At 35.9% G+C, this 11,499-nt stretch overlaps 1 pseudogene; it reads left to right on the top strand.

Annotated features, from left to right (window-relative positions):
- LOC107695855 (ankyrin repeat and sterile alpha motif domain-containing protein 1B-like) overlaps positions 1-11,499 on the top strand; it is a 192,108-nt pseudogene that overhangs the window by 116,167 nt on the left and 64,442 nt on the right.

The raw sequence follows: 11,499 nt of genomic DNA, 5'->3' as shown, positions 1-11,499 counted from the left end.
CGGTACCCCTCCCTAGCCACAGCGCTGTTTTGCGTCTCTGAGCAACAGGATGCTGTTTTGTTCCTGAATGAATGAACCGTTTAAATGATTCGGTTCAATCGCAATGACTCACTTATTAACAGTGACTTGCTGCCACCTACTGGCGGTTTTAATTTCACATTTAAGGTACCTTTTCATTTTTTTAATAATTTCAAACATCAGTTTTTAATGTTTTATGTTTAAAAACATTAAACATTATTTATGCATTTGTAATTGCAGATTAAAGTATTTAATGTCCCTCAGGGCTGCATTGTGTAAATGGTAAATGCATCTAAATGACACTTCTAATGCAGCTTCTGTGTTTCCTCTGCATTGCAAAGAAACATTTTGTTGATACTGATTTAATTTGCTTGGTAACAACCCAAATGCAAGAATTTGACTCAAAAGGTGGTGCACACTTTTAGAAAAAAATGGCTTAAAGGTAAAAATGCCCATAAAACTTGTTGGAAATTATTAATTTCTATCACTGCTGTGCACTGACCACACAGAATATGAAGAATATAAAAAAATTCAGGAGTCTGTCCACGGTAGTCCTTAAGATATCAGCACAGTAACACACTCAGCAAAATATTGTTTAATTATCGTTATAGATAAAATCCCAGAATATTATTGAGGTATAATTTTTTGTCAATATCGCACACCCCTAATTTCTGTTATTTAATTGATATAATAATTTATTGTTAATACTTGTTTAAATTAATATAGTAATTAATACTTTTGACTCTTGGTTTAAAGGCTTAAATGTAAAGTTGATCATTTTATACAACTTTTTGTTTTTGTGAAAACCTGTATCTGAACTGTAAATTATGCTTTTTACAGTAATTTTACCATTTAATATGGTACTATAGACATTGCCCTACCCCGCTCCTAATTTATGTTATTTAATTGATATAATAATTTATTGATAATAATTGTTTAAATTAATATAATAATTAATACTTCTGACTCATCCATTTTCTTAACAATGGCTTAAAGGCTGAAATGTAAAGTTTATCATTGTATAAAACTTTGTTTTTGTGAAAACTTGTATTTGTGAAACTTGTATCTGAACTGTAAATTATGCTTTTTACAGTAATTTTACGGTTTAATATGGTACTACATTGCCCTACCCCGCTCATATGGTATTAATTTTATTTGTGCAGGTCTTAAAAAAGGTCTTAAAATGTCTTAAATTTGAGCTTAAAAATCCTGCAGAAACCCTGATTCAAGAGTCTGATTCTGTATGTTCTTCAGTAAAAAATAATCATTATTGAGGGGGGAAATAAATATGATTTAAGTTTACATCTTATTTTTTTTCTTTTGTGTGTGTGTTAAGAATATAAAAAAATTCAGGAGTCTGTCCACGGTAGTCCTTAAGATATCAGCACAGTAACACACTCAGCAAAATATTGTTTAATTATCGTTATAGATAAAATCCCAGAATATTATCGAGGTATAATTTTTTGTCAATATCGCACACCCCTAATTTATGTTATTTAATTGATATAATAATTTATTGATAATAATTGTTTAAATTAATATAATAATTAATACTTCTGACTCATCCATTTTCTTAACAATGGCTTAAAGGCTGAAATGTAAAGTTTATCATTGTATAAAACTTTGTTTTTGTGAAAACTTGTATCTGAACTGTAAATTATGCTTTTTACAGTAATTTTACAGTTTAATATGGTACTACATTGCCCTACCCCTCTCATATGGTATTAATTTTATTTGTGCAGGTCTTAAAAAAGGTCTTAAAATGTCTTAAATTTGAGCTTAAAAATCCTGCAGAAACCCTGATTCAAGAGTCTGATTCTGTATGTTCTTCAGTAAAAATAATCATTATTGAGGGGGGAAATAAATATGATTTAAGTTTACATCTTATTTTTTTTTCTTTTGTGTGTGTGTTTGTGTTTTAGCATTTTAATTAAGTTAGATTTTCTTTATTATAATTAAATAAATTACGTCACCTTGACAAGTTTGTTGAGGCCCCTGGTTGAGAACCACTGCGTTACTGTAATATCAAAAAGCATATTAATAGATATTTTGCGATATTTATATAGAAGCGATATTAATAGGTTCACTACAATTTTATTTACTGTAATTTCTCAATTTGTAGAAACAATAAAAATATATTTAAGATTATATTCAATCATATTATATTGGTAACACTTTATTTTGATAGTCCACTTTAGAAATTCAACTAACAGTAAGTAACTTTGCATCTACATGTCAATTAGCAGTCATTAGAGTATTAGTGGACTGTCTGCTTAATATCTTCTAACACTTTATTTTGATGGGTCCACAACATACAACATACTGACTATACGTCAACTTATTCTACTAACCCTAAACCTAACCTAACAGTCTACTCTGAGAGTTAGTAGACATGTAGTTGCAAATTAATGAGAATTAGTTGACATGTAGTTGCAAAATTACTTATAATTAATAGAATGTCTAAAGTGGACTATCAAAATAAAGTGTAACCATTATATTTTTAATGTATTTGAATCCCATATTATGACAGTGTTGCACATTATGGTAATGAGAATTGGATTTGAACACGTTCTTGACAAGTGTCATGAGATTCACTCTGAGATCCTCGTAGATCAACAGTCTGTGTCACTCAATGTGATTGTATTTCCCAAACCAGATGAGCATATAAAATCAGCGCTGAATGATTCTCCGTAATTATAAATTCTCGCTCTGAGATTTGAGCTGAATGTGATCTGCATATGCATTGACAGTACTGCATTCCTGAATGCCCCACTGGGAGGTGAAACAGTCGCGTTAGTGGCATTTATTGCCCCGCGATCCCAGAGCCCACTGAATAATTATCATAATTACCATCCATAAATTAGCGCACAATTTCTCACTCTGCACTCGCTTTCCGAATAATGGGCCAGCGCAATCAATGTAGTATTAGTGAGCTAACGCGCAGCCAAAGTAAGTGAAGCAGGTGTGCATCCTGTTCCTCCTGTCTGATCTTCACCTCGGGGAGAGGGTGAGTGTGTGTGTGTGTGTGTGTGTGTGTGTGTGTGTGTGAGAGACTGCTGTACAACATTATTAGAGGAGACAGTGGGTGTGCTTGATGAACAGGCATGTTTTGTTTTTTAATTTAACTACAGTCAGCCATGACAGACTCATTAGGAGTTCATGGTGTGAGACTGCAAGTGTGTGAGTAACAGGTTCATTAGCAGCAGTTCCTGACACCAAGGTGTGTTTGACAACAAAATGAAAACTGCCTGAATTTGCAGATTTGGGCAAAACTGTGGCGGATGTGCTTAGTCAAATACAAACCATTTGCTTAACTGTCTTTTTCACCTCTTTTCCAACAGACAAGGGACATTAAGTGCTGCAGAGTTTTTCAAAAGTCATTCAGATCGCATTGAAAAGCAGTAATAGTGAGTAAGGTTTCTAAATAAAGTATACACGAAATCAAAAACAAGTCAAATATCTGCTTGGTATAATAATAGCATCAGTATTTTCAATAATCGCTGCGATGGGATATATAGACAATGCTGAATAGGACGTTCCAGAATCACACACGATTCTTAATATTAAATGAAGATCCGCCAATGCCAGAGTGCAGTATAATATCAGTATCAGAGTGCATATTTTATTAAACTGTGCTGGTTTAAGCTCTCTAAGGAAATTATATTACTCCTAAATACATTTTCTTTTTATAATATTTCCACATGAAAATAGCAAAGGAAGCTGGTAGGGCGTTAAAACACCAACCAACCAACAGTATGCTAATACTAACACTACTAATAATGATTATTATTTTTTATTATTTATATTATTATTTATTATTTATATACTTTGCATAAAATGAGCAAATACAAACAGATGAGGATCAAACCAAGAAAAAAACAGAACATAGTTAGAAATAGTTGCACAAATAGGAGAGCAAAATACAAGCTGAGGGAGCCAATGCAAAACAAAATTGCAGAATCAAATATAAAACATAAGCAAAGAAGAAACTAAGTGTAATTGTATGTTAAGAAACTTTTGTATATTAACACACAGGTCATGTCCTCCAAAAGGTTGATGTTTCCCATATCTGAATATTTAACCAAACTGAGAGGTAAGAATAAAGATAAATTGTTCAATACTGAGCTAGTCTGAGTGAGCATATGAGGCCAAAAACATCTTTGAGAATTGTATTGTCAAAGGAAACAGCTGTCAGGGAGGTGAAGAGTTATAAATTGGCCGGAGGCCGTAAGAGGTAAGCAGCAGTCATATTATACTTTATTAGACATGGACAGAAGAAAGAAACTTGATTTAAGGGTGGATGAAGCATGTATGGTAAAGAGCTTTTGATTTAAACTGATTTATTACGCATGAAAGTTGGTTTTTGTATATAGCATAGACAACAGTTATACCTGCTTTCACTCTCTTTTTACTTCAGTCTTCTTTGCTTTTTCTCCAAAACCATCTTTTTCAAATTCTCTCAGATTTTCTCCTTTTAGTATTTCAGTATTCTTTTTTTTTCATCTGTGTTTTGAAGTGGTGCCAGGTTTCTGCCAAGTGCGTGCGTGTGTGAAATTAAGTCACTTAAATCAGAGACATTTTTCTCATGCAAATGAATTAATTTGGCATTTTGGACACCTGTGATGCAACAGGAAGTGGAGATGATGCTTATGTAAGGCTTCCTGTGGTTATACAACTGCTTGACTCTGCACATAGTCATCTCTTTTTGTTGTTTTCTCTCCCTGTCTCGCTCTGTCTCTCCCTCTCGCTGAGCAATATGTATCTCACATCCATTCCATCTCCTACTTGCAGGCTTTTTCAAAACTTTATTCTCTCCTGCAGACAAACTCTGTTGCGTAGTGCATTTGATTTTTGTTGGGATGTCTTTGCAGAGGTTGTTAGTAAAGGAATGGCTCAGAATAGCATACAAACTTGATGAATCTATTGATTTGAGCCAGTAATCTACTATGCAGATCATCTAGCATGTGCACAGCAAAATGCTATCAACCAGACAGAACACCTTAGCAACTGTGTAGCAACAAATCCACCTCATTTTCGCATTGTTGCTGTGAGTTTTGTATGGGCACCATGGGCAAAAAAGGGGTGGATAACACTTTATTTTAAGGACCAATTCTCACAATTAACTAGCTGCTTACTAGCATGCACATTACTAGCATATTGACTGTTTATTAGTACTTACAAAGCACATATTAATGCCTTATTTTTTTATTTTTAGATGCCTTAATCATACCTCATACCTAAATTTAACAACTATCTTACTAACTGTTAATAAGCAGCAACTTAAGAGTTTGTGGCAAAAGTTGTAGTTAATAGTGAATATGTGTTCCCTAATTTAAAGTGTTACCAAAAAAGGGGTTACGATGAATTCCAAGTCATTTATGAAAACCCATTTTTGGCAAATAAATAAATAAAAATAAAAAATAAATTAATGTATAAAAAAAAGTTTTCACTTTGTTTCCCATAATTATGCCTCGCAATTAGTTTTATTGCGACTATTTTACGTAATTGTGACTCTCTCACAATGGCAACTATTTTTCATAAGTGCAACTTCCTTACAATTGCAACTATTTCTCATAATTGTGAATTTATATCTCAAAATTTGTCTTTATATTTCGCAGTTTCGAATTTATATCTCAGAAATGTGACTTTATATATTTTAATTGCAACTTTATACCGCAAAATGTTATATTTCACAATTGCGACTATTTCTTATTAATGCAACTTCTTTACTCCTAACTTCAATTTTATATCTTACAAATTTGACTTTATTTTTTGTATTTGCGACTTTCTCACAACTGCAACTCTTTCTTTGCGAATATTTCTCGAAATTGTGAATTTATCTCACAATTTAACTTCATATATCTCACTTTTTTGACTATTTCTCGTAATTGAGACTTTCTATACCACAAAATGTGATGCTATATCTCTCAATTGCAACTATTACTAATAACTGCAATCTCAAATCTCACAATGTGACTTTATATCTCATAGTGTGAATTTATATATTTTAAACTTTAGCACACTTACCTACCTAAGTTAGAAATGAGTTTCCATTTTATTTTTGTTTAAAAACAAGTTTGATAAAATTCTGGTGAATCTTAAACATGAACATTGCTCAGTGAAACATGACCACCCTCGGTCTGCTGCTCTTAATTTTCTGCACATTTATGCATTGTCGTTCATTTTCACAGTCCAGAAATGTGATACCACTCTTTTCTAGTGACTCCAGCAGCCAGTAATTGGTTATGTTGCACATCATTGCTTTCCACGTGGGCTACGGTGCCTCACAAAAGGCCTCCAATTTCCTAATTTTATTGAAGTGTAAATTCTACATTACAATTTAGATAGAATTACATAAGGATCTGTTGCAGGAGACTTGGCTAATATAAAATAGGCTTATAAAAGTCTCCTCTTTAAGTGACTGATGCTAACATTACACTCTTTCCTGTCATAGCCAAAGCAACGGACCTCACTGTCCTCCTCCCAGGACGTCCAGAAACCCCTGCAGAACCACAGCGGTGATCCTTCGGAGGTCAGTTCATCACTCGGCTACGCCAGCTTCAGCACCAGCCCTCCCATCAGCCCCGCCAACTGCTCCATCGGATCGGCCGAAGACTACAGCGTCACTGGTACGACTGTCCTTTCTTTAGCATTTAATTTCCTCTTGTTGTCTAGAGGACGAGATTTCTCAAATATAATCCCTTACGACAAATAAAAAAGACACGATTTGAGAAAACTGCTGACATGCAGTAAGAATATGGAGGTGTAAAAGTGTTGAGTGTTGAGTGAACAAATAATGGTAGCTTTGGGACGCATTCGCTTTCTGTTCACAGGGATGCTATTTCTATAGGCATTTCAGCCAATGAGATCACAAGCTGGATAAAACCCGACCCCCCTTACGTTTCTCATACAGACATGTTTATTTCAGGAGGAGGCGTCTCTCTTGATTGGCTCAGAGTGCTTGTGCCAACAACAGAGTGATTCCCGCTGCTTTGAGCAGCACTACTGTAAAAGTGTGACTAAATTACTCATCAAACCACCTTTTAATGGCTTGATCGGCGTTTTAAAGTGCCGCTCTGCTACTCGGCACTGTATGAAACCGGCATGTGGGAATGTCCTCAGTCTGAATTGTTGCACATAGAGAGGCCTGCTGCAGACGCACCATCTCAGCAGAAGTCAGTGTTTTGGCACAGGCAGTTTCGCTGCCAAGACCGCCACTTCCTGCCTGTCATTTCCTCAGCATCCACCTACGGCACTGCTGGCCGAGTGGGCAGTTGATGCTGTTTCCATGGCGATGCCATTCCTGGTGCTGAGGTGGGGTAGTCATGGTGACGCTGGTGTACTTCGCAGTCCGTTGGTTTGTACTAATGCTGCGCACATGCTTGTCTGGCACCCTGATCCCCTGACGCATGTGTTCAGAGAAAATGGGGAAAAGTAGGGAGGAGGGAGAGAGAGAATCTAATTAGAAGAGTTACTGCTTATTCACTTTTGCCAAGTTTGCTGTTTTCAGTTTAGATACAGTCGGTAACAGTTGGGGATGTTGCAATATCTACCTTTGTTAAAAGTGTTTTTCCCCCTTTTTTACTTACCTCGTTCAGTCAGGGAGCATCCAAAATGAACACCCACCACTTTTTAGTAAGAATTGTAGTTGGCAAGTAAATAAAACAGTTATTTGTGAGTTGACCAGTAAAAATATACTTTAAAAAACAACTTATTCCATTAGTAGTTTATCATGGAGCACTAAAGATGTTATTTTTCCTCCAGATGTGAAATAACTCTTGTTAAACAAATTGATATGAGAAACAAAATAATGATGTGTCTTGACGTTTTTGCGACAGGTACAGTTTCACACAAAGATGGAGACTGACCCATCTCTGCAGTGAGTGACACAGTTACTTGCACTATTTGTCTCTAACATGCAAGGGAAAATTAGTTAAATAATAATTCAGGTATTCAGGTATATATGCAGTATATTGTTTATATTATATACAAGTATAAATATATATACATACAAATATTTTTTTAAATATATCCATATATGTGTGTGTATTTTATTTTATTTTATTTTATTTTATTTTATTATTTTGCACAGTGCTTTCTATGGCTGGTAAGAAAGATCTATTGCTGGTAAATTCACTCCCCATTGAAAACTGTCAAATTTTTCTACCATTTATTAAACTCAGTCACTCGTATAGATCCCAATGGGAGTCATTACCTTCATCTCTGTCGCTCCCAAAAACCTCTCGACCTGTGGATGTGTCACAGGAGGACCTGGCAAATCTTTAACCAAAACCTAATTTGGCCTGTGAGTTACACGACTCTCCCTGGCCACATCACACACCATTCCCTCTGTACAAGACAAGCGATCTCGTAAAGAAGGCAAACGGTGATAGATAGCGAAGGAAATGTCGCTGCAGAATACAAAACCCTTTTGGTGCTGCAGGGGAGTTTATATCTCTGTTTGCCAGGTCTCTACTGTGAAAGGGGCCTTTTCATCTCAGTCACTCTCCAGTCTAACAGGGGGCTTTTCAAATGGAGGGGTCCTCTGCTCTTCTCTTTGATGGCGGCTCCCTGATGGTCTGCCCTAATAAAGGTGTCCTGTGTCCCACTGTCGCAGGACTGTGTAATGGTGGCGTTTCATGGGGTTTTTGAGCTTGTTTCATCCGGTGGCGTTAAGTTCTGAGATTCTTTGCCTTGAACAGAAGCAGATTTTTGGGTTATCAACATTGAGATCTCATAGTACGTTCAGTCGATTCAGTACTTTTATTTAATTCTGCTGGCATACGAAGACAAAAAAGGGCCATCACAGGAATCACATGTTAGCATCTCCTCTGAGAGTCCAAGACATGAATTCTAAGCGCTGTTGCGATTGAAGTCGCGGATCAGAGTCAAAATCACAGTAAAGGCATTGAAGTCCTCTCTCTGCAGCTCCAGGAATAGATCTCACATTTTCATGCTTTCGTTCACCCCATTTTCTTTTTTTTCCATCTTCCTCCTCCTCAATATTTATTAGCTTTATAAGGTCCATTGTATTGTTGCCTTGGCAACTAGTGTTGAGTGAGGAGCGCATTGTAGTTTCTTTGATGCCGTGCCTTCATAGGTGATGAAATGAAGTTCTGTCGTTTCCCTACAGTAGGTGCGAGAGAGATGGAGAGATAGACAGAGGCATGATGAGAGTGTGGAGAAGACAAGTTCTCATCGCTTTGGGTTACCAAAGGTGGTGTATTTTTATCCAGCTGCGCTTGGTGCAAGCGTTATTGATGTGGTGTTTTGTAACCGTGGAGAGAGATGAGTGAGATTGCAGCACTGCGATGCGCAGAGGCCTTTCAGCTGCGAGATACAGTCAAGTTGTTCTCTTTTTGGTCCCAGGCATGATAACCTGCATCCTTAACCCCCACCCAACTGAAAAGTTAAGCTGTGATTTTCATCGTTGTTGGCAGAATTCAGTATTAGAATATTTAAATTGCAGTATTGTTTATAATTAATATTTGATTTTCTTTGCAAGCCTTTACTTATGACTTTGGAAATCGTAATTACCAAGGGATGGATTGGAATAAATTCTGATTATAATACAATTTATGCATTTTGCAATTTTTTGGACATTTTTGCAGATTGTGGAAAGCCTGAATGAATGAGTACAAACTGCTAAAGTAAATTATGATACAGTAACAATTACAGTAGCTTCCATGATGATTCTTTAAATGACTGCCCCAACTCTGAACTTAAGTGCTCACAGAAAATACTGGGTTTCCCACTGGCAATTACAACATTGTGGTGGCGTTCTTGTGCATTCAACCAGGAAATACGGCCATTCTGACATCACTTAATGGCAGCATCAGTCTGTGGGCATCTTGGTAACACCCTTGGGCAGCTATTTCCAGACAAGAAAGCACATCTACTTGAATGAAGAAACAATGAATATATATATATATATATATATACACTGTAAAACTTTTGATAATGCCTCTTATGCTCACAAAGGCAACATTTATTGGATAAAAAATACACTAAAAACTGTAATATTGTGAAATAATATTACAATTTAAAATAACTGCTTTCTATATGAATTTTGTTCAAATGTAACTTATTTCTGTGATCAAAGCTGTATTTTCAGCATCATTACTCTGCATTGACTTTGCACTTGATAAAACACAATGGACCAACACCAGCAGACGTCACGGCACCCCAAATCATCACTAGCCGCTTTTTCACTGTCGCTGTCCACTGTCTGTGCGTTTCTCTTTTTAGAGCGAGTTTACTTCAAAAACAGCGATTTTATCCTCTTGTTGCTGGAAAATATAACGTAGCGATTCAGTATTTAAACTGTTATTAATAAAAGTCGTGGGGCTCTGATGTGTGTGTGTGTGTGTGTGTGTGTGTGCGTGTGCGTGCGTGCGTGCGTGCATGCGTGCCAGTAAGCAGCGCATTAATATAGAACGGTAATTAAAGGCTCTAATGCACACCAGCACACCAGTATAGGTGTGTGTATTGTAGGAGCTAGACGACGTGTGACGGCATAGTAGTGGTGTCCCAATTCTTAGGGAAATATTTTCACCCCTACTCCTTGACACTCTGTTTCAAGGGACAAAGGGAAAGGGGTAGGCGGAGGGGTAGAGGAAGGGGTATAAAATAGAATTGGGATTGGGCCTTAATATGCTTTGATACAGCACTCTGTGAACAGCCACCCCTTTCAGTAATGACCTTCTGTGACTTACCCTCTTTGTGGAGGGTGTCAATGATTGTCTTCTGGACCATTGCCAAGTCAGCAGTCTTCCCCATTATTGTGGTTTCAAAGAACAAGAGATACCCAGAGTTTATACTGTAGGGATGGTCATTTAATGAAACTCAAATGTAAATATTCTAATATTTTGAGATACTGTTTTTTTTACTTTCATGAGCTGTAAGTGCTAATCATCAAAATTAAAACAAAAAAACTTTTGAAATGTTTTACTTTACATGTAATGAATCTAGAATATATGAAAGTTTCACTTTTTAAAATAAGTTACAAAAACAAATGAACTTTTTCACGATATTCAAATTTTTGGAGATATTAGTATTAAAATTATAAGCAGAGGAAATTGAGTTACATTGTAAATGTAAAATTGAAAAGTCAGAGCTTAGGGCAGAGTTTAGGTCACACTTTCTTTTAAAGACCAATTCTTGCCATTAACAAAGCATTAACTACGACTTTTGCCTCAATAAACTCCTAATTTGCTGCTTATTAATAGTAAGTAAGGTAGTTGTTAAGTTTAGGTATTGGGTAGGATTAGGGATGTAGAATATGGTCATGTAGAATATGTGCTTTATAAGTATTAATAAACAGCCAATATGTTAATCATAGACATGTAAGCAACTAGTTAATAGTGATAATAATTGGTCCCTATGCTAAAGTGTTACCACATTTTATGTATATTTTACAGAATGTATTTGATGGTTACATATTTAATTACACTACAGTACCGTACAGTCAGTATTTTTGTT

The sequence above is a fragment of the Sinocyclocheilus anshuiensis genome, unplaced genomic scaffold, assembly GCF_001515605.1.
Source record: "Sinocyclocheilus anshuiensis isolate Anshui unplaced genomic scaffold, SAMN03320099.WGS_v1.1 scaffold538, whole genome shotgun sequence".
NCBI classification, from domain to species: Eukaryota; Metazoa; Chordata; class Actinopteri; order Cypriniformes; family Cyprinidae; genus Sinocyclocheilus; species Sinocyclocheilus anshuiensis.
Note: the sequence above shows the minus strand (reverse complement) of the source record. Positions and strands in the feature narration are given on the sequence as shown.